Here is a 24,123-nt window from a genome sequence, read left to right as displayed (position 1 = left end):
GACGATGCAGGAGTCGACCGATACGGGGCCGACGGTTGCCGCAGCAGGATGCCGCGGACACATGCGCGAAAGTGTGTTGCCCCGCGGACGGGAAGCGCATCAATGTCGAGTGGAGCCTCCTGGAGCCAAGCGGAGTCGTCAGCGATGAACGTGAGCGCGCCGAGACGGATCTCGCGACCCTCGACCAGAACTCCGCCAGAAACCATGATGAAGGCGATCAGAACAATTGCAACTTCTCCAATAAGCCGCTAAGACACCTGCCCCACGGTGGGCGCCAACTGTCGTGGTACTAAGACTGATAGTAGAATGGGGGGTAGGTATGGAGAGGCAAGATCCTAGCTATGAAGGAGTTGTACACACAAGAGATTTACGAGTTCAGGCCCTTCTCGGAGGAAGTAACAGCCCTACGTCTCGGAGCCCGGAGGCGGTCGACTGGATTATAAGTGTATGAGTTACAGGGGTGCGAACCCTTCTACCCGTGGAGGGGCTGGCTTATATAGAGTGCGCCAGGACCCCAGCCAGCCCATGTAGCGGAGGGTTTAAGGTACATTAAGACAGGGGGTTACTGGTAACGCCCACATAAAGTGCTATAAAGACCATAAAAGCTACTTAATGGCAGACCGTTGCGTGCAGAGTGACTTTAGATCTCCTGGCCGTCGAGTGGTTAGCTCCATGGTCGAGTGGTTATCTTCATCGTCGAGTGTCCTAGAGTTCATCGAGTGGATCACCTCTAGGTCGACTGACAGGTAATTTCTTCTAGAGATGTCCTTGAATAGGATAGCTTAGACAGGTCCATGACCCTACCCTAGGTACATAGGTAAATGACTCCATCAACCACCCACCGCCTCGAACCAGCTCGTCCCACCTCCTCCTCTTCCTCTCTCGATCTCCTCTGCCTCGCACGCCGCCACCGCTCGCCCTCGCGCCGCCGCCTCCGTTCGCCCTCCTCTGCCTCGCACACCGCCACCGCTCGCCCTCGCGCCGCCGCCGTCTCCGTTGCCCAACCTGCTGGATCCCCACCATCCACTTCTCCGGCGTCGTCGCCTCGTCATCGCGTGCACGCGGCAGGAGGAGCGAGGGAGACGTGGAGCCGCCGCTAGGAACGCCACCGTCGTCCTCGCGTGCACACGGCAGGAGGAGCGGGGGAGGCGTGGAGCCGCTGCTGGGAACGCCGGATGCGATTATCTGCAGGTTCATTTCTGTCTCTCCTTCTTCATGTTCCTCTTCTTTGATCCCCTCTTGGTACCAGCTCCTGAATGCGTTCCCTTCTCCTCTAGGTCGGTCAGCCCTGCCAGCCTCATGTACCTAGCACGAGATGAAAGAGGGATTTAGAGAAGGGAGGGAGCAGGAGGAGAAGAGGAAGAAGAACCCTACCACCCCCATGCCCGCCCAGTGCTTCGTGCGGCTCTGCACCCCAACCATTCCACCTCCATGCCCCTCCAATTTCTCTATCCCTTTTTTGCAGGTACCCACACTTCTCTCTTCCTCCTGATTAGCCTGATATCTTATCTTATCTGATGCACTCGTCTTCTCATCTTTGTTTGTGCATAATCTTTTTTGTACATGTGTACAAGTTGTATGTCTACAAGTTGTTCGATGAAAATCCAAGCAAGCTTTTGAGTGATGTTACTGTCTGTTCTTTGCAGAATAGGGATTGAGAATTGGTCAATATACTGAACGGATACATTCACTGGAAAGGAGGGGCTGCTGATGTTGTGGGCTTGATTGCCTTTGTGAGTTCCAACCAGATTGTGCTTTGCAAGTATTATGCAAGAGTTGTTTTATTTATTATGAGAAAGCTAATATTTTTTTCTGTGAATTACATATATAAGTGTTATGTTGGTCATTAGATTGTTGCAGAGATACTATATACAGGGTGTTGATTTTTCAGTTTGCTTGCTTGTCGCTTATCTGCACAATGATGCGTTGTTTTTAGTTTTTCTGCTTGCTTAGTTGGCTAATAAGAACATAAATGTACATGATTTGTGCACTGCATTATATCCTATTATTGTTGTTCAGTGATAGTAATCACAATTTGCAAGAACAAAGATAAATGTTGGTCCCTTTTTTGCTAATAATAGGGACTCACTGATTACTAGCAAAAAACAGGATCAAGTGCAGGCTTAATTTTCTTTTACAAGTTAAGGATGAGGCCTCAAATTTTATTCTTTTAATTGTAGTAATTGTTGATCCCAAAATCCTGCCCCGACACGAGCCACCGCCGTTCGTCCGGAGAAGCGCGGGAAGAAGAAGATGGGTAAGCTCCTCTTGCTCTTCTATTGCCTAGCTTGATTTAGTTCCTCTCTTTTCCAAGTTAATATGATGTACTAGAGATTACTGTAAGACGAAAGCACAAATGACGATATTGTTAAACATTTTGAAAGAAGGGCCTGTTGGTTTAAGAGAAAACTAGCGGTGTTGGCTGCTGGTTTTTGAACCCCTGGTTCTATCCAATATCAATGATAAATGAGCCTTTTCCAACATATTTCTGCATTCACGTTCATTTGCTTATTATGGAATATTGTTTTGTGACCTGCGCATCAAAGCTTATGAAGGCAACTTAAGAATTGTAATACTTACAGATGTGTTGAGACCTTGATGGGATGGAGAGACGTTTCCTTTCAAAAATTACCGCTAGAAATAGTAGAGAGAAAGCTCAAGCACGGAAACGAGCAGTTAATTCTATTTGCCAGGTTAGCAAACATTTCCCTTTCTTTAGTTGATAGCTTCAGTGTATTGACATATTATTATATGCAGGGTTCTGCTGCTGATATTATCAAGGTGGCTATGCTTAACAGTCATTCTGTAATTACCAATGGGAGTAACACACTTGATTCTATGGATGGGCTAACGCAGAACTTTTAACAAATCAGAGGGCGTTGTCACCTTTTGCAGGTATTTTACGACATGGTCATCACTTATTTTTTTGGATTTCTGTGCCTATGTATTTTCTAAATATAGACAGGTTAAAGTTATGATTTTACGTTTTGTAGGTGCATGATGAATTTGTGCTTGAAGTTGACCCGTCTAGGGTAGCAGAGGCTGTAAGGAATCCCCGGGCCATCCAGTGCGTGCCATCAGTTTGACCCAGGAGCGGCGCGGCAGAGGCGTTGGGCAAGGAGCACTCGCCGGAGGCGCTTGATGCGGCTCCTCCGTCTATGTCCATTGCAGGTGCTCCCCCGTCGCCCGTCCTTCTCCTCCATCGTCAGGAGGGTCTTGGCTGCAGCTCTCTCTCTCTCTCTCTCTCTCTCTCTCTCTCTCTCTCTCTCTCTCTCTTTCTCTCTCTCTCTCATCATCTTGGAACTGCAGGAGACGATGATGTCGTGTTGGGCTCGGACCTTGCTGACCGCCATCTTGGCCTGCAAGAGGATGCTCCCCTGCTCCGACTTGCTCAGCACATGGTTAGAAACATATTCACCCGTCATTCTGCTTGGCTGAGTTAATCCATCTGTCTAGGTTTGATGTTTCCCTTTCAATCTGTAACTCTTATGGTTTCATGCAAATTCTGGTTTCTGGTTTCAGGTTATTGAAAATTCTGGTTTCCTGTAACTATCAGGTGGTCTGATGCAGGTTCATGAGGTACTTTGTGACATATACTTGCTTTTTCCTTATGTATGCCTAGATTATTTATTTGCTTCATCTACACTTTTTTGGGATAATCTGGGATTAATAAATGTTGAACTAAGAAGATACGTCATGTGTCTCTATATGATTATTCCATATCAAAAAAATTAAGAGTACATCAGCTGTACTGAATGGTTATAAATATGACTTTTACCACTATCTGAATTAACCGATGGAACTTATATTGTGCTGGAGCGAGATATCTGAATACTATCAGCTATTATACACAATTAAGAAGAAAGCTTAATGTTTATCTATGATGGTATATAAGATCTAGAAAGTAAAATATTGAAAATCATAAATCAATGATAGATAGAATCGTAGGTAATTAAAATAATCAGGTGTTGTTTCTTTTCTTATAGTACTGGAAGTTTTGTTAGTGCCATGCATCTTCATAAACAGATGCGATATTTTCCAATTGAAAGGTAGCAATGTCTAAAGTTAAATGGTTTCCATATAGTTAAGTTTAGTGTTTGCCTAATGGTTATTTTAAGTTAAATGGCCTGGTAACTGATGCACATTTGTTTTCATTCTTTGTCCTGAAAAATTGTTGCATGCTCGTGTTGTGTGCATACATGTAAGGTTCATGCACCTTGTGTTCTTTCAGGTTATTGTCAACAGAAGCAGTTCATAGATAGGGATTAGAGGAAGCAACTTAAAAATGGGGACAATGTTGTTACTGTTTCTTTTCCTTATATTTGCGGGGATGCCAGGGCTGACTGCCTTGTGCGTACCATGGCGAGGAGTAGCAATAGTACGTCGGTTCAGTCATAATGGCAATGTTCTTTGTTGTCTTGTATTATTCAACCACATATGTTTGCCTCTTTCTAATGGCCACTGTAACTTGAAAATTTGCAGTGCATATTTGCTCCCTCTAGCGAGCACCACGGAGGAGGTGAGGGGCCAATAGGGAGTAAATAAAACATTTGATGAGTGCTGCATGCCCGCGCACGTTGTCGGAGAGGTCAGATCACTGTAGTTTTGTGGTACCACAAAAATCGTTTTATTTTCCTTAATTGTAACTCTAAATTATGTCCAGATCACCCATGTCTATTTTCCTTCATGGATAGTGTATTCTCATTTTTCAACTAGACAAATTTTATCCTTTGAATTACTGCAATACATTAAGTTGGCACGAACAATTCTATTTAAAGATATACTATCCGAGGCGTGAAAAAGAAGATGGCGTAGGTTGATGGTCTAGCTATTTTATAATCCCTTTTATTGAGATCAGATGAAGTTTAGTCTGGTCTTGCTCTGAATTTCTCTGCATTGTTTGGTATCCAAATTAGCGTTAGGTTTCAGATAGCAGAGTAATTGATGAGCGGCACACATGATCATAATGAGCGGCACACATGAGCACATACGGTTCTTTGAGCAAACACACACACACACACACACACACACACAAACACAGACATACATGAACAAATGAGAAATGAGTGATTCTAACATGAGAAGATGAGGGATGACATATGCCTACTCGTCATGAAGCATATCAGCATGTGGATTAATAATAGAAGGGGAAGGAAACTTGCTTCTCTGCGTTTTTATTATAGTTTAAAAGGGCAAATTGTCGACATTCTAAATGTTAGGAAAGGAACCTACAGAGTCCATGTGTAAGTATGTGATTCAGATTAATGCTCTGAAAGTATTTAACTTGCTTACTAATAATCCACACTCGTATGTATTAATACTCACACAGAAGTAGACAGGCCATGGCTAGCAGCAAATGTATATGCCAATTTATGATGTTTTTCACATGATAATAACACTATCAGCATGCTAATTATATGTTGTGGAGGCGGCGAGGTACTAGATCCGCTATCATCATAGTTCCGATTGTAAAACAGAATACATCCAGAGCTGACCGAGATAGACCAGCAACCATTACCATTGACAATGCCTTTTCAGGTTTTCCCTTGTATTAAACTGCGGGTTACGCTCGCTATTGGTTCGGTGTCCAAACAGTTTCATGTCAGATTTAGTAGTATAATTAGGTGACAGAAGAAATTAGACAAAGGCCGGTTTGATCCATACACATATGGACTGACTACGACAACCAAATCTTTAGATAGGAAAAAATAGCTAAACATGGTTATAAAGTTTTGGCTGTTTTTTGGACTGAAGAAATATGACGTCTGCTGTGTAGCTCTAAATGCTTACTGTTATCTTTCCTTGGCAATGTTTGTGCCTTCTGAGAATAGATTTGCTGTCAAGTGACATCATGCAACATGGATTTAGAACGAAGAGTAAGATATGTTTCCGTACAACGACTACTGGATCGATAGTACAAAATAAATAGCTTGAATGGATTTAGTATTAAGAACAAAATATGATACGGAAATTCTAAAGCTACCCTTCTTGTGGATCGATTGATAAATCCATGTAATATTTTGATAAAGAGTTAAATCTGCAAGTACTCTAAATTTGTATACGTTGTTTGAGTGCCGTTTAATTAAGATACTAGACTATGTTGGTACACATATATTTGGATGCTTGTGATTGGCTGGAAAGAACAGAAACCTAGATTTGTTGTTGGACTGAACTGAGTAGTCATAGCCTTCTGGCTGATGCTTCAGTATACCAAAACACTTGCTATTTTTCATGTTCTTGTACGAGATGGGTTTAGGACACAAACAATTATTTGTTTTATCTACGAAAAACTTTTTCTTCAAGATTACAGTATGTTGAATGCCTTTCGTGCTTAGTTGAAATATAAGTACTGCTTGTATGTGATTTCAATCCAGCTTGACCAATTTTCTTTGCTCTGCTTTTTCCCTCCCTCTCCACTGAATATGACCATGTTCAAAATAAAATGTGCATTACCACTTATGAGAGTAACCGATATTTCATTTTTGTTGGGACTGTTCTTTCTAGGTGTATATTCCTTCTCTGAATGTTTATTACCATGGAACTCGAGTGTAACGCCCCGGATACAACTTTTCATATTCGTAACTCCAACTCTTGCCTTTTCCGGAGATGCTATATGATATTTCCTCCGTGGTTGGGTTTTGTCTGTTGTTTTGCATTTTTTTCTTATGCATCTCGTCTCATGTCATCATCTGCACTTCATCTGCATTTCATCCGCGTGCTTTTCAAAACTTGCATCCGTTCGGGTTTCCCCGTTCCTCTCCGTTGTCCGTTCGGAGTCCAGACACACTCGCACGCGCCCGCGGCACCTCCGAAATATTATTTTATTAGTGGCATAAAAATGTTCTCGGAATGGGTTGCAACTTGTCGTGCGGTCTTATTATAGTGTAGACAGGCCGCCTGCCAAGTTTCGTCGCATTCGGAGTCCGTTTGATAGCCCAACCGTCATCCGTAGTGGCACTGTTGCCGGTTTAATCGTCGGACGTTTTCGGTCTCTGAAAATCGTGCCGGGCTGCATTTCTCCTCTCTCTCCTATCATCCCAAGTCTCTCTCACACAGCCCACTAGCCCACCTATCTAACCCCCTCCGCTCCGGACCGTTGGATCGAGATCCGATGTCCGAAAACGGAGCAGAAACCCCCTAAACCCTAGCTTTTACCCTATATATAGACCCCCCCCTCATGCCATTTTGGGCATCTCCTAGCCCTTCCCCTACTCCTAGCCGCCTCCCACCTCCATTTCCGCACCCCCCAGCCTCCTCTCGCCACTTGGCGCCACCGCACGGGCCAGCGCCGCCGTCCCCGCTGCCTGGAGCCACTCAAGCCCCGCCACGTCGCCTCCCTTGTATCCCCACTTCCCCGCGGCCCTGCCAGGCCCATCTGGGCGCCGCCGGAGCCCACCCTGGGCCGCGACCGGGCCTGACCCCGTGCACCCCTGGACCCTGCGCTTCGCCTCGCCTCCCTGCTCGAGCACCGCTCCAACCCCGCCGCCGACAGCCGCCCTCGCCGCCTCTCCGGTACCGCCAAGGCCGCGCCCCTGCCGGAGCTCCGCCGCTGACCTCGCCAGGTCGCCGCCTCCCCATCGCCCTCTCCTTCCCATCTCTCTCCCTCACCCGATCTCCCTTTCTCTCCTCTCTGCAGGAAACCACCGCCACCGCCGCTTGCTGCCGGCGTCGCCCCGCCTCGCCACCGGCCGGATCCGCCCGTTCCAAGCCTCCCCGCCTGTCCCTGGCCTCGCCGGACCTCGCCCTTGCCGGCGTCGCCCCGCCTCCCATCGCCGCCGCCACCTACGGGTCGGGAGGAGCCCGATCCCCTCCCCGTTGACCGCGCGTGGCCGTGTGGGCCTTGGCTTCTCCGGCCCATCTCCCACGGCCCAGCTCTGCCAGCCGCGCCAGGCCCAGCCAGCCTCCTCCACCGAGCTGGCCCAAGTGCCGTGGTGAGCAGCCCCCCCACTGTTGGCCCAGCCGGTTTTGGCCCGTGATGTTTTTTTTCCTGCCAGGACGATTTTATCTATTTATCCGGGAATTAATGTTTTTCAGAAAACCCCTCCAAGTTCATGCATATAATAACTCCACAACCGTGCATCGGATTAAAATAATTTATATATGTAAAATGCTCAGGAAATTGTGTAGATTAATAATATGTCACTTTCATCCATGTTTAAAATGTTTAAAATGCTATTTGTGTTAATTTGCGAATATGCCATGTTAAAATGATTTATTTCATAACCAAATAACCGTAGCTCCGAATTTAATAAACTTTATATGTAGATGGGGTGGAAAAATGCCTAGATTAACATGGTGCACTTTATGTTGCTGTTTGACAACATTAAAATTGTGTTTAGGGCAGAACAGTACCAAATTCATTTTATGCACATGGGGGATTTCCGGAATTGTTGTTTGTTGTTCCGGCCTCACTTAAACTTGCCTAGATAGCTAGATTAATTATGTTTCACCTCTTGCCATGTTTAACAACATTTAATATTGTTGTGTACCTAAACGAGAGAGAACTAAATATGTCAATGTGGTGTTTCATCAATATGCAACTCGTTGCATATTGAGCTTCACTTAATTGGTAGTATTGGTTGTTGCACTTTTCCATGCCATGCCTTATTAAACCGGACATGCATCATACTTGTTTGTGCATCATGCCATGTTTATGCTTGTGCATTTACCATGTTGTTTGTTTCTTTTCGGTGTTGCTTCTTAGTTCCGGTAATGTTGCGATTGTGAGGATTCGTTCGACTACGTCCGTTCGTCTTCTTCATGGACTCGTTCTTCTTCCTAGCGGGATTTCAGGCAAGATGACCGCTACCCTGGATCTCACTATTATCATTGCTATGCTAGTTGTTTCGTTCTATCGCTATGCTGCGCTACCTATCACCTGTTTATCAAGCCATCCCAAATTGCCATGAACCTCTAACCTTTGACACCTTTCCTATGCAAACCGTTGTTTGGCTATGTTACCGCTTTTGCTCAGCCCCTCTTATAGCGTTGCTAGTTGCAGTTGAAGTTGAAAATTTCTCCATGGTGGACAGGATTTTGGTTGGGATATCACAATATCTCCTATATTATTAGTGCATCTATATACTTGGTAAAGGGTGGAAGACTTGGCCTTTTGCCTAGTGTTTTGTTCCACCCGTCCTAGTTTCCGTCATATCGGTGTTATGTTCCCGGATTTTGCGTTCCTTACGCGATCGGGTGATTTATGGGACCCCCTTGACAGTTCGCTTTGAATAAAACTCCTCCAGCAAGGCCCAACCTTGGTTTTACCATTTGCCTCACCACCACCTACCCTTTCCCTTGGGTCGGCCAACCCGAGGGTCATCTTTATTTTAGCCCCCCTGGGCTAGTGCTTGTCTAAGTGTTGATCCGAACCGAGCCGCCTACGGGGCCCCCTCGGGGAAACTCGAGGTCTGGTTTTACTCGTAGCCTGTCTCATCCGGTGTTGCCCTGAGAACGAGATATGTGCATCTCCTATCGGGATTTGTCGGCACATCGGGTGGCTTTGCTGGTCTTGTTTTACCATTGTCGAAATGTCTTGTAAACCGGGATTCCGAGTCTGATCGGGTCTTCCTGGGAGAAGGTCTATTCCTTCGCTGATCGCGAGAGCTTGTCATGGGCTAAGTTGGGACACCCCTGCAGGGTATAATCTTTCGAAAGCCGTGCTTGCGGTTATAGGCAGATGGGAATTTGTTAATGTCTGGTTGTAGATAACTTGACACCAGATCCGAATTAAAACGCATCAACCGCGTGTGTAGCCGTGATGGTCTCTTCTCGGTGGAGTCCGAGAAGTGAACACGGTTTTTGGGTTATGTTTGACGTAAGTAGGAGTTCAGGATCACTTCTTAATCATTGGTAGCTTCACGACCATTTCTTTTGCTCTCTTCTCGCTCTTATTTGCGTATGTTAGCCACCATATATGCTTAGTCGCTGCTGCAGCCTCACCACTTTACCCCTTCCTTTCCCTTTAAGCTTTGCTAGTCTTGATACCCATGGTAATGGGATTGCTGAGTCCTCGAGGCTCACAGATTACTACAACAACAGTTGCAGGAACAGGTTGTGCGATGATCATGATGCGAGAGCGATGTTTGCTTGTTTGGAGTTCTTCTTCTGCTTCTTCTTCGATCAGGGATAGGTTCCAGGTCGGCAGGCTGGGCTAGCAGGGTGGATGTCGTTTGAGTTTCTGTTTGTGTTTCATCCGTAGTTGGATGATGCTCTATGTATTGTGATGTTGTATTTGTGTGGCATTGTATGCCTTATGTATGTATCCCCATCTATTATGTAATGTTGATGTAATGATATCCATCTTGCAAAAGCGTTTCAATATGCGGGTCTATCCTTGGTGGGACCTTTGAGTTCCTTTTGGATAGGGCCGCATATTGGGCGTGAAAAGTTGGTATCAGAGCCTCGACCGACCATAGGAGCCCCCTTGATTGTTGGCCGTTGTTGAGTCTAGAAGAAAACTATTTTGAGTCTTAGGAGTATATATATTGGAGAGTAGGATTCTTTTTACTCCTCAGCCCCCTTCGTCGCTCTGGTGAGGTCTCCTGACGTAGATGTTTTGTCTTTCCTCTTCTCAAATTTCACTAAAAATTTTTAGGATCACGCGGGTATCTTGGAATCGTTTCGATGGTTTTGTGACGAGAACATTGTTCTTGGTGCCTCCTGTCTATTTATGTGGCTTTGACCCGGGGAGTTGAGCTCCGAGGTGTTGTCGTCACAATTTTATCGTTGCAGTTCTGGAATACCTGAGTTTTGCCGACATCAAAAATCTCTTTTATGCAGTTGTTGGTGAGATAACCTCGACGTCACCTAGTACTGGGGAGTTCGTGAGTATTGCCATAACTCGTATAACGGATGCTTTTCGAAGGTTGAGGTACACGATTTCCGAAGGTTTCTTGGTTATGTGTTGACGGATGGATACAACTTGGATGTAGGAATTATTAGTTTGGGTGAGATATATCGCTTCCACTGTATCCCCAACACCAGATTGCATAACCAGAAAGTTTCGGAAGTTTATAGGTGGGAATTCAAGTAGCTCCTAGAATATCTTTCCGACAGATGCATGATATGGGATTGGGTAAATCTCTATCATATGTATTTGTTTCCGGCTTATTCTGTAAGCCAATCCTTTGTTTTGTTTTATTTGTGGTATTCGAGTTGCTTCGAAGTCAAATGTTGAATCCATACCTTTCTTAAATGGTGTTCTCATATTTTTATGGGAGTGCTAATCCTTTTGATCATCAAGATTGTCATTTCAATTCTTTCCAACCGGTGTGCTTCTTTTCAAGTGGATCCGATCATTTCAACATTCGCAAGATCATCTCTCAGTTTCCCAACGTTGTCCGTTTCATCCGTCCTCAAGTTGCCTTTGTTTTCCCGCCCTCCCACCCTTTTTTTTCAAGGACTCATATTTCTTAATCAAGTATTCATTTATTCATGTGAAGTTTCTCCTTTTTTTTCTGTCAATGTTCTTATCTGGTGATTTCCCAAGAAGATGCTCAACAGTTTTAAGTTCATCATCCTCCATTGTTGTTTCTTCTCCGGTGGATCCAATTCAAGCTTTCAGTGTTGATCATATTCTTTTCCTCGTTTCAAATGTTTTTCCACGTCGGTGCATCTCTTAATTGTTCACCTCTCGCTATTCTTGTCCGGAGTGCTTAAGATATCTCAGAAGAATCATGTTTCCTTTCTTAATCCGTTTGAGTTACTTCAAGTTTTTCTCTCATTCAAGCTATTTAATTCAACCGGTGCAATCTCTCTTCAAAATCGTTCAACGGTGTTTTCTTTTGAGTGGGCCCTAACCCACAGGTCTTTTCCCAGGATCTTACCTGGCTCTTCTAATTATTCTGGTGTTATTCCCAAATTCTTTTCAAAGTGTGACGTAAGAATGGATTCCATCAGTCACATGCCTTCTCCAAGATCGCTTTGAAATTCTTTCATTATTGGTTCAACCTTTCTAATTGTCATTCCAGAGTGCCTCAACAATTCATGGTGGTGTTTCTCATCGTCATTCTCGAATTTTGAAGTCCGAAGAAGATTTCCGCTTAAATCCTTACCCATTCTTCCAAAGATGCGTAGTTCAAGCTTGATGCCATCCTCTCATAATTGTTTTCGATTGTGAGAATTTTCTTTCTCCCATCCAGAGCAATTCAAGAGTCTTTTCAAATTGATTCTCCGTAGCCCATCATATCAGAATTATTCATTCAAGCTTTCAGCTCTCGTTCTCCAAATCATACCGGTGCATCGTTCAAGTATTATCTAATCAGCTCGGGATCTCTAGGTTCACTTGTATCTAAATTTTCTCAAGTATCTTCGTTCATTTTCAAATTCTTCCCGGTGTTTCTTTATCTTTTCTTCGTTCATTTTCAATTCTTACGGTGGTTCGTTCAAGAGTTCTCTTTTCTTGGTTATCATATCAATTCATTCGTTGTTCCCATATTCCACCGGTGGTTCCTTGAAGACCTTCACAAGTTTGCGCCATATCTCTTTTAATCCTTTCTATGAGAATAAGTAGTATGTCAAATATGTTGATTGTCATCAATTTAAATTGGTGAAGGATAGGCATGACATAATTCTTATTCTTGTTTCATCCAAGTGATTAATCTTCTTCTGGAGATTGTTCATGATGAAGTAATTCTCGGTTCTAGTATTAATCTTTTCTTTCCGGAGTTCCAAGTTCTCTCGGTTATATCATCGCAAAGCTCCATCTAAATCATTGCAAGGCTTCACCTTGTGTTTCCAACTTCTTTTTCTTTTCATCATCCTTTTATTACCGGAGTTCTTCATGGAGACTCTACATGATGGTTCGTCAAGGATTCTTTTCATTCTTCAATTGTTCTTCAAGATTTCTCTTGAAGTTATGATCCGTCAAGCTATACTCTAAAATAAACATGGTGCTCAACACATGTTTTTGTTTTGAGAAGCTCAAGTATTATTCATCTTGCATTTCGAAGTGCAATTCTTTCTACCTTATCTTTTGATATGGTGATATGTCATTCTTGATAATTTCCATTCATGTTTCGTGATTCACATGTTGTCAAGAATGAGGTATTTTAAATCCATTAATCTCTTCATTGGAGTTATCTTGTGTCATATTTCACCTAAAGCCTTCCCTAAGGAATGTTGTTATTGTGGTGATTATCAATGCTCCAAGTTATCTCTCTATCATCTTGGTGGAAGAAGTTTTCCATCTCATTGGTGTTATCAATTATATTATTTGTTTCCGTAGTGGCAGAATTTCGCCTCAATTTTGAGAAGTTTTTCCTTAAGCCCACTACAAGTATATTCGTTTCGTTGTTGGTTTTCCAACAACTCCGTTATAACCTTCTTGGAAGGATGCTTTCCAAGCTCATTTGTGGCAGAAGTTGGCATTTTCTCCTACATTCTGTTATTCCAATGATCTATCTTCTATTCTTTTTTCCGGAGGCATTGTGATGTTGCTCTTTTCACTCATCATCTCGAATTGTGAGGATCATGTTATTTTCATGCTTATCCATTTAACCGGAGAGTTGTGTTCTCATTCAAGTTCTTTCATCTTATCAAGTTTTGCCTCTCTTTTCAACCTGAGTGCTGTCTGAAATCCTTCTCACCCATTATGCCATTCTTTCAATAGTTCCGGAGGCAGTGTGTTGTTGATTTCATCAAGTATCCTCTCATCTTGTCAAGTTCATGTTCAATTTCTTCCATATACAGTCGAAGTGCTGTCAAAATTATATCATTCTTATTCATTCTTATCTCGTTTCAACCAGAGTGGTTCCAATTCCTTCTTGTCCATTGTACTCGTTATTCATAGATTTGCAACCTCCAAGGTTCTCATGGTGTTCCTTCTTTCTATTCTCTACCACAGTGCTCTCAATTGTGTTCAACTCCGTTGTGTTCTCTCTTTCAACTTTTCAACCTCTCAACGTTCGTGGTTTCACTCGTTTGTCGAAGAAGCAACTTAGTTCACCTCCTCTCTTCCTCTTCCTTTTCCCTCCGGTGCCATCCAAGATCTCGGGACGAGATCCTCTCGTAGTGGTGGAGTGTTGTAACGCCCCGGATACAACTTTCCATATTCGTAACTCCAACTCTTGCCTTTTCCGGAGATGCTATATGATATTTCCTCCGTGGTTGGGTTTTGTCTGTTGTTTTGCATTTTGTTCTTGTTATGCATCTCGTCTCATGTCATCATCTGCACTTCATCTGCATTTCATCCGCATGTTTTTCAAAACTTGCATCCGTTCGGGTTTCCCCGTTCCTCTCCGTTGTCCGTTCGAAGTCCAGACACACTCGCACGCGCCCGCGGCACCTCCGAAATATTATTTTATTAGTGGCATAAAAATGTTCTCGGAATGGGTTGCAACTTGTCGTGCGGTCTTATTATAGTGTAGACAGGCCGCCTGCCAAGTTTTGTCGCATTCGGAGTCCGTTTGATAGCCCAACCGTCATCCGTAGCGGCACCATTGCCGGTTTAATCGTCGGACGTTTTTGGTCTCCAAAAATCGTGCCGGGCTGCATTTCTCCTATCTCTCCTATCAGCCCAAGCCTCTCTCACACAGCCCACTAGCCCACCTATCTAACCCCCTCCGCTCCAGACCGTTGGATCGAGATTCGATGTCCGAAAACGGAGCAGAAACCCCCTAAACCCTAGCTTTTACCCTATATATAGACCCCCCCCCTCATGCCATTTTAGGCATCTCCTAGCCCTTCCCCTACTCCTAGCCGCCTCCCACCTCCATTTCCGCACCCCCCAGCCTCCTCTCGCCACTTGGCGCCACCGCACGGGCCAGCGCCACCGTCCCCGCTGCCTGGAGCCACTCAAGCCCCACCACGTCGCCTTCCCTGTATCCCCACTTCCCCGCGGCCCTGCCAGGCCCATCTGGGCGCCGCCGGAGCCCGCCCTGGGCCGCGACCGGGTCCGACCCCGTGCGCCCCTGGACCCCGCGCTTCGCCTCGCCTCCCTGCTCGAGCACCGCTCCAACCCCGCCGCCGACAGCCGCCCTCGCCGCCTCTCCAGTACCGCCAAGGCCGCGCCCCTGCCGGAGCTCCGCGCTGACCTCGCCAGGTCGCCGCCTCCCCATCGCCCTCTCCTTCCCATCTCTCTCCCTCACCCGATCTCCCTTTCTCTCCTCTCTGCAGGAAACCACCGCCACCGCCGCTTGCTACCGGCGTCGCCCCGCCTCGCCACCGGCCGGATCCGGCGCCCGGAGGCCCGTTCCGCCCGTTCCAAGCCTCCCCGCCTGTCCCTGGCCTCGCCGGACCTCGCCCTTGCCGGCGTCGCCCCGCCTCCCGTCGCCGTCGCCGCCTGCGGGTCGGGAGGAGCCCGATCCCCTCCCCGTTGACCGCGCGTGGCCGTGTGGGCCTTGGCCTCTCCGGCCCATCTCCCACGACCCATCTCTGCCAGCCGCGCCAGGCCCAGCCAGCCTCCTCCACCGAGCCGGCCAAAGTGCCGTGGTGAGCAGCCCCCCCCACTGTTGGCCCAGCCGGTTTCGGCCCGTGATGTTTTTTTCCTGCCAGGACGATTTTATCTATTTATCTGGGAATTAATGTTTTTCAGAAAACCCCTCCAAGTTCATGCATATAATAACTCCACAACCGTGCATCGGATTAAAATAATTTATATATGTAAAATGCTCAGGAAATTGTGTAGATTAATAATATGTCATTTTCATCCATGTTTAAAATGTTTAAAATGCTGTTTGTGTTAATTTGCGAATATGCCATGTTAAAATGATTTATTTCATAACCAAATAACCGTAGCTCCGAATTTAATAAACTTTATATGTAGATGGGGTGAAAAAAATGCCTAGATTAACATGGTGCACTTTATGTTGCTGTTTGACAACATTAAAATTGTGTTTAGGGCAGAACAGTACCAAATTCATTTTATGCATATGGGGGATTTCCGGAATTGTTGTTTGTTGTTCCGGCCTCACTTAAACTTGCCTAGATAGGTAGATTAATTATGTTTCACCTCTTGCCATGTTTAACAACATTTAATATTGTTGTGTACCTAAACGAGAAAGAACTAAATATGTCAACGTGGTGTTTCGTCAATATGCAACTCGTTGCATATTGAGCTCCACTTAATTGGTACTATTGGTTGTTGCACTTTGCCATGCCATGCCTTATTAAACCGGACATGTATCATACTTGTTTGTGCATCATGCCATGTTTATGCTTGTGCATTTACCATGTTGTTTGTTTCTTTCCGGTGTTGCTTCTTAGTTCCGGTAATGTTGTGATTGTGAGGATTCGTTCGACTACGTCCGTTCGTCTTCTTCATGGACTCGTTCTTCTTCCTAGTGGGATTTCAGGCAAGATGACCGCTACCCTGGATCTCACTACCATCATTGCTATGCTAGTTGTTTCGTTCTATCGCTATGCTGCGCTACCTATCACCTGTTTATCAAGCCATCCCAAATTGCCATGAACCTCTAACCTTTGACACCTTTCCTATGCAAACCGTTGTTTGGCTATGTTACCGATTTTGCTCAGCCCCTCTTATAGCGTTGCTAGTTGCAGGTGAAGTTGAAGATTTCTCCATGGTGGACAGGATTTTGGTTGGGATATCACAATATCTCCTATATTATTAATGCATCTATATACTTGGTAAAGGGTGGAAGACTTGGCCTTTTTCCTATTGTTTTGTTCCCCTCTTGCCGCCCTAGTTTCCGTCATACCGGTGTTATGTTCCCGGATTTTGCGTTCCTTACGCGGTCGGGTGATTTATGGGACCCCCTTAACAGTTCGCTTTAAATAAAATTCCTCCAGCAAGGCCCAACCTTGGTTTTACCATTTGCCTCACCACCACCTACCCTTTCCCTTGGGTCGGCCAACCCGAGGGTCATCTTTATTTTAGCCCCCCCCGGGCCAGTGCTTGTCTAAGTGTTGGACTGAACCGAGCCGCCTGCGGGGCCCCCTCAGGGCAAATCGAGGTCTGGTTTTACTCGTAGCCTGTCTCATCTGGTGTTGTCCTGAGAACGAGATATGTGCAGCTCCTATCGGGATTGTCGGCGCATCGGGCGGTCTTGCTGGTCTTGTTTTACCATTGTCGAAATGTCTTGTAAACCGGGATTCCGAGTCTGATTGGGTCTTCCTGGGAGAAGGTCTATTCCTTCGTTGATCGCGAGAGCTTGTCATGGGCTAAGTTGGGACACCCCTGCAGGGTATAATCTTTCGAAAGCCGTGCCTGCGGTTATAGGCAGATGGGAATTTGTTAATGTCCGGTTGTAGATAACTTGACACCAGATCCGAATTAAAACGCATCAACCGCGTGTGTAGCCGTGATGGTCTCTTCTCGGTGGAGTCCGGGAAGTGAACACGGCTTTTGGGTTATGTTTGACGTAAGTAGGAGTTCAGGATCACTTCTTGATCATTGCTAGCTTCACGACCGTTCCTTTTGCTCTCTTCTCGCTCTTATTGCGTATGTTAGCCACCATATATGCTTAGTCGCTGCTGCAGCCTCACCACTTTACCCCTTCCTTTCCCTTTAAGCTTTGCTAGTCTTGATACCCATGGTAATGGGATTGCTGAGTCCTTGAGGCTCACAGATTACTACAACAACAGTTGCAGGAACAGGTTGTGCGATGATCATGATGCGAGAGCGATGTTTGCTTGTTTGGAGTTCTTCTTCTGCTTCTTCGATCAGGGATCGGTTCCAGGTCGGCAGCCTGGGCTAGCAGGGTGGATGTCGTTTTAGTTTCTGTTTGTGTTTCATCCGTAGTTGGATGATGCTCTATGTATTGTGATGTTGTATTGGTGTGGCATTGTATGCCTTATGTATGTATCCCCATCTATTATGTAATGTTGATGTAATGATATCCACCTTGCAAAAGCGTTTCAATATGCGGGTCTATCCTTGGTGGGACATTCGAGTTCCTTTTTGATAGGGTCACATATTGGATCCGATGTTCGAAAACGGAGCAGAAACCCCCTAAACCCTTAGCTTTTACCCTATATATAGACCCCCTCATGCCATTTTGGGCATCTCCTAGCCATTCCCCTACTCCTAGCCGCCTCCCACCTCCATTTCCGCACCCCCAGCCTCCTCTCGCCACTTGGCGCCACCGCACGAGCCAGCGCCGCCGTCCCCGCTGCCTGGAGCCACTCAAGCCCCGCCACGTCGCCTCCCCTGTATCCCCACTTCCCCGCGGCCCTGCCAGGCCCATCTGGGCGCCGCCGGAGCCCGCCCTGGGCCGCGACCGGGCCCGACCCCGTGCGCCCTTGGCCCCTCGCCTCGCCTCGCCTCCCAACTCGAGCACCGCTCCAACCCCGCCGCCGACAGCCGCCCTCGCCGCCTCTCCGGTACCGCCAAGGCCGCGCCCCTGCCGGAGCTCCGCCGCTGACCTCGCCTGGTCGCCGCCTCCCCATCGCCCTCTCCTTCCCATCTCTCTCCCTCACCCGATCTCCCTTTCTCTCCTCTCTGCAGGAAACCACCGCCGCCGCCGCTTGCTGCCGGCGTCGCCCCGCCTCGCCACCGGCCGGATCCGGTGCCCGGAGGCCCGATCCGCCCGTTTCAAGCCTCCCCGCCTGTCCCTGGCCTCGCCGGACCTCGCCCTTGCCTGCGTCGCCCCGCCTCCCGCCGCCGCCGCCGCTTGCGGGTCGGGAGGAGCCCGATCCCCTTCCCGTTGACCGCGCATGGCCGTGTGGGCCTTGGCCTCTCCGGCCCATCTCCCACGGCCCTGCTCTGCCAGCCGCGCCAGGCCCAGCCAACCTCCTCCACTGAGCCGGCCCAAGTGCCGTGGTGAGCAGCCCCCCCACTGTTGGCCCAGCCGATTTCGGCCCATGATGTTTTTTTTCCTGCCAGGACGATTTTATCTATTTATCCGGGAATTAATGTTTTTCAGAAAACCCCTCCAAGTTCATGCATATAATAACTCCACAACTGTGCATTGGATTAAAATAATTTATATATGTAAAACGCTCAGGAAATTGTGTAGATTAATAATATGTCACTTTCATCCATGTTTAAAATGTTTAAAATGCTGTTTGTGTTAATTTGCGAATATGCCATGTTAAAATGATTTATTTCATAACCAAATAACCGTAGCTCCGAATTTAATAAACTTTATGTGTAGATGGGGTGGAAAAATGCCTAGATTAACATGGTGCACTTTATGTTGCTGTTTAACAACATTAAAATTGTGTTTAGGGCAGAACAGTACCAAATTCATTTTATGCACATGGGGGATTTCCGGAATTGTTGTTTGTTGTTCCGGCCTCACTTAAACTTGCCTAGATAGCTAGATTAATTATGTTTCACCTCTTGCCATGTTTAACAACATTTAATATTGTTGTGTACCTAAACGAGAGAGAACTAAATATGTCAACGTGGTGTTTCGTCAATATGCAACTCGTTGCATATTGAGCTCCACTTAATTGGTAGTATTGGTTGTTGCACTTTGCCATGCATGCCTTATTAAACCGGACATGCATCATACTTGTTTGTGCATCATGCCATGTTTATGCTTGTGCATTTACCATGTTGTTTGTTTCTTTCCGGTGTTGCTTCTTAGTTCCGGTAATGTTGCGATTGCGAGGATTCGTTCGACTACGTCCGTTCGTCTTCTTCATGGACTCGTTCTTCTTCCTAGCGGGATTTCAGGCAAGATGACCGCTACCCTGGATCTCACTACTATCATTGCTATGCTAGTTGTTTCGTTCTATCGCTATGCTGCGCTACCTATCACCTGTTTATCAAGCCATCCCAAATTGCCATGAACCTCTAATCTTTGACACCTTTCCTATGCAAACCGTTGTTTGGCTATGTTACCGCTTTTGCTCAGCCCCTCTTATAGCGTTGCTAGTTGCAGGTGAAGTTGAAGATTTCTCCATGGTGGACAGGATTTTGGTTGGGATATCACAATATCTCCTATATTATTAATGCATCTATATACTTGGTAAAGCGTGGAAGACTTGGCCTTTTGCCTAGTGTTTTGTTCCACCCGCCCTAGTTTCCGTCATACCGATGTTATGTTCCCGGATTTTGCGTTCCTTACGCGATCGGGTGATTTATGGGACCCCCTTGACAGTTCGCTTTGAATAAAACTCCTCCAGCAAGGCCCAACCTTGGTTTTACCATTTGCCTCACCACCACCTACCCTTTCCCTTGGGTCGGCCAACCCGAGGGTCATCTTTATTTTAGCCCCCCTGGGCTAGTGCTTGTCTAAGTGTTGGTCCAAACCGAGCCGCCTGCGGGGCCCCCTCGGGGCAACTCGAGGTCTGGTTTTACTTGTAGCCTGTCTCATCCGGTGTTGCCCTGAGAACGAGATATGTGCAGCTCCTATCGGGATTTGTCGGCGCATCGGGTGGCTTTGCTGGTCTTGTTTTACCATTGTCGAAATGTCTTGTAAACCGGGATTCCGAGTCTGATCGGGTCTTCCTGGGAGAAGGTCTATTCCTTCGTTGATCGCGAGAGCTTGTCATGGGCTAAGTTGGGACACCCCTGCAGGGTATAATCTTTCGAAAGCCGTGCTTGCGGTTATAGGCAGATGGGAATTTGTTAATGTCCGGTTGTAGATAACTTGACACCAGATCCGAATCAAAACGCATCAACCGCGTGTGTAGCCATGATGGTCTCTTCTCGGTGGAGTCCGGGAAGTGAACACGGTTTTGGGTTATGTTTGACGTAAGTAGGAGTTCAGGATCACTTCTTGATCATTGCTAGCTTCACGACCATTCCTTTTGCTCTCTTCTCGCTCTTATTTGCGTATGCTAGCCACCATATATGCTTAGTCGCTGCTGCAGCCTCACCACTTTACCCCTTCCTTTCCCTTTAAGCTTTGCTAGTCTTGATACCCATGGTAATGGGATTGCTGAGTCCTAGTGGCTCACAGATTACTACAACAATAGTTGCAGGAACAGGTTGTGCGATAATCATGACGCGAGAGCGATGTTTGCTTGTTTGGAGTTCTTCTTCTGCTTCTTCTTCGATCAGGGGATAGGTTCCAGGGCGGCAGCCTGGGCTAGCAGGGTGGATGTCATTTGAGTTTCTGCTTGTGATTCATCCATAGTCGGATGATGCTCTTATGTATTGTGATGTTGTATTCATGTGGCATTGTATGCCTTATGTATGTATCCCCATCTATTATGTAATGTTGATGTAATGATATCCACCTTGCAAAAGCGTTTCAATATGCGGGTCTATCCTTGGTGGGACCTTCGAGTTCCTTTTGGATAGGGTCGCATATTGGACGTGAAAAGTTGGTATCAGAGCCTCGACCGACCATAGGAGCCCCCTTGATTGTTGGCCATTGTTGAGTCTAGAATAAAACTATTTTGAGTCTTAGGAGTATATATATCGGAGAGTAGGATTCTTTTTACTCCTCAGCCCCCTTCGTCGCTCTGGTGAGGTTTCCTGACGTAGATGTTTTGTCTTTCCTCTTCTCAAATTTCACTAAAAAATTTTAGGATCACGCGGGTATCTTGGAATCGTTTCGATGGTTTTGTGACGAGAACATTGTTCTTGGTGCCTCCTGTCTATTTATGTGGCTTTGACCCGGGGAGTTGAGCCCTGAGGTGTTGTCGTCACAATTTTATCGTTGCAGTTCTGGAATACCTGAGTTTTGCCGACATCGAAAATCTCTTTTATGCAGTTGTTGGTGAGATAACCTCGACGTCACCCAGTACTTGGGAGTTCGGGAGTATTGCCATAACTCGTATAACGGATGCTTTTCGAAGGTTGAGGTACACGATTTCCGGAGTTTTCTTGGTTATGTGTTGACGGATGGATACAGCTTGGATGTAGGTATTGTTAGTTTGGATGAGATATATTGCTTCCCCTGTATCCCCAACACCAGATTGCATAACCAGAAAGTTTCGGGAGTTTATAGGTGGGAATTCAAGTAGCTCTAGTTTTATCTTTCCAACAGACACATGATACAATATGGGATCTATCATATGTTTGTTTCCGACTTATTCTATAAGCCACTCCTTTGTTTTGTTTTATTTGTGGTATTCGAGTTGCTTCGGAGTCAAATGTTGAATCCATACCTTTCTTAAATGGTGTTCTCATATTTCTATGAGAGTGCTAATCCTTTTGATCATCGAGATTGTCATGTCAATTCTTTCCAACCGGTGTGCTTCTTTTCAAGTGGATCTGATCATTTCAACATTTGCAAGATCATCTCTCAGTTTCCCAACGTTGTTCGTTTCATCCGTCCTCAAGTTGCCTTTGTTTTCCCGCCCTCCCACCCTTTTTCTTCAAGGACTCAGATTTCTTAATCAAGTATCCATTTATTCATGTGAAGTTTCTCCATTTTTTTCCTGTCAGTGTTCTTATCTGGTGATTTCCCAAGAAGATGCTCAACAGTTTTAAGTTCATCATCCTCCATTGTTGTTTCTTCTCCGGTGGATCCAATTCAAGCTTTCAGTGTTGATCATATTCTTTTCCTCGTTTCAAATGTTTTTCCACGTCGGTGCATCTCTTAATTGTTTACCTCCCGCTATTCTTGTCCGGAGTGCTCAAGATATCTCAGAAGAATCATGTTTCCTTTCTTAATCCGTTCGAGTTACTTCAAGTTTTTCTCTCTTTCAAGCTATTTAATTCAACCGGTGCAATATATCTTCAAAATCGTTCAACGGTGTTTTCTTTTGAGTGGGCCCTAACCCACAGGTCTTTTCCCAGGATCTTACATGACTCTTCTAATTATTCTGGTGCTATTCCCAAATTCTTTTCAAAGTGTGACGTAAGAATGGATTCCATCAGTCACATGCCTTCTCGAAGATCGCTTTGAAATTCTTTCATTATTGGTCCAACCTTTCTAATTGTCATTCCGGAGTGCCTCAACAATTCATGGTGGTGTTTCTCGTCGTCATTCTCGAATTTTGAAGTCCGAAGAAGATTTCCTCTTAAATCCTTACCCGTTCTTCCAAAGATGCGTAGTTCAAGGTTGATGCCATCCTCTCATAATTGTTTTCGATTGTGAGAATTTTCTTTCTTCCATCCGGAGCAATTCAAGAGTATTTTCAGATTGATTCTCCGTAGCCCATTATCTCAGAATTATTCATTCAAGCTTTCAGCTCTCGTTCTCCAAATCATACCGGAAACCCCCTAAACAACTAGACAACAACTAGCGCAGCATAGCGATAGAACGAAACAACTAGCATAGCAATGATAGTAGTGAGATCCAGGGTAGCAGTCATTTTTGTTGGGACTGTTCTTTCTAGGTGTATATTCCTTCTCTGAATGTTTATTACCATGGAACTCGAGTATCCAGTCTGTATAGCTGTATACCTCATTTTAAGAAAAAAAACTTGAGTGTCCATTATACATGAATGAGTACATCTATAAAGTAAATTGACCACAATGAGACATCCGTTTTGTTTACCTTTGAATATAATGAGCACATGTTGAAGGTTTTCTCATCCCACTTTCTCTATAGCCCGTATGAGCTTTAGTCGGAGCACTGTGTGTCGATGATACATATATTTTCAACTACCTAAGGTCACTTAGTTCTGTGTAAAGTAGATTGCACTTGGTACAATTGTTGATGGATTGACTTGCTTTCATTTTTTGAGCCTTAAGCACCTAATTTAGTTTTGAGTTCTACTCCTCTCATTTAGACTGCAGGGTAAATCATTGCATTGGAAACTACAAGTGAAATGGAAGGTAAGAATCTCATTTTGGCATCCACTATGGATACATGTGGAGATAGAGAAAGGTAGATTGATCAAAAGACTTGCAAAAATCAAAGAGGAGTAGGGAGAGATCAATGAGGCTGCTGAAATCATGCAAGAAGTTGCTTTAAGTTTGCACGTGCACTAGAATTATGGATAAACCGTTCATCTACTGTAATCATGATGTGCTCATCTTGCTGGTGCTCTTTTCTGACAACCTTTAATTTTTTTTCTCAACCAGGAATTTGATTCTCAGTTAAAACATTTGGCCAATGGCAAAGATACAGAAACTCATTTGTTCTGGAGCAGGTATGTTGCCAATTGACCACAAAGAAGATTGCATTCTTAAAAAAAACTTTGTATATCATGGCTACAGGTTCAGATGTGCCTGGATCGTGAAAGATTATGTGTGTGCACAAATTTTATCCAAGAAAGTTAACCCTAGGGTCTTTGATGCAGATACATCAAAGGAAAAAAAGAACTAAATAAATGTGACAATATGGTTTAGAAAGCCCCAAAGCCGAG

The 24,123-nt window shown here is 45.4% G+C and overlaps 1 long non-coding RNA gene across 4 annotated transcripts; it reads left to right on the top strand.

Moving 5' to 3' along the window:
- The first annotated feature begins 840 nt into the window (after positions 1-840).
- On the top strand, positions 841-24,123 carry LOC123107232 (uncharacterized). Of its 4 annotated transcripts, XR_006451623.1 has the most exons (14): positions 841-1,191; positions 1,278-1,465; positions 1,647-1,733; positions 2,181-2,257; positions 2,583-2,693; positions 2,758-2,895; positions 2,994-3,171; positions 3,310-3,401; positions 3,523-3,579; positions 4,232-4,378; positions 4,483-6,504; positions 23,149-23,590; positions 23,840-23,907; positions 24,058-24,123. It is a non-coding gene; the product is annotated as an uncharacterized lncRNA (long non-coding RNA). The 4 variants fall into 4 exon arrangements; XR_006451625.1 differs by lacking the exon at positions 24,058-24,123 and having other exon boundaries at positions 23,840-23,911; XR_006451620.1 differs by lacking the exons at positions 23,840-23,907; positions 24,058-24,123 and having other exon boundaries at positions 23,149-23,754.

Source organism: Triticum aestivum, chromosome 1B (genome assembly GCF_018294505.1).
Source record: "Triticum aestivum cultivar Chinese Spring chromosome 1B, IWGSC CS RefSeq v2.1, whole genome shotgun sequence".
Taxonomy (NCBI): domain Eukaryota; kingdom Viridiplantae; phylum Streptophyta; class Magnoliopsida; order Poales; family Poaceae; genus Triticum; species Triticum aestivum.
The sequence above is the reverse complement of the archived record's forward strand: the minus strand, read 5'-3'. Positions and strand labels throughout refer to the sequence as shown.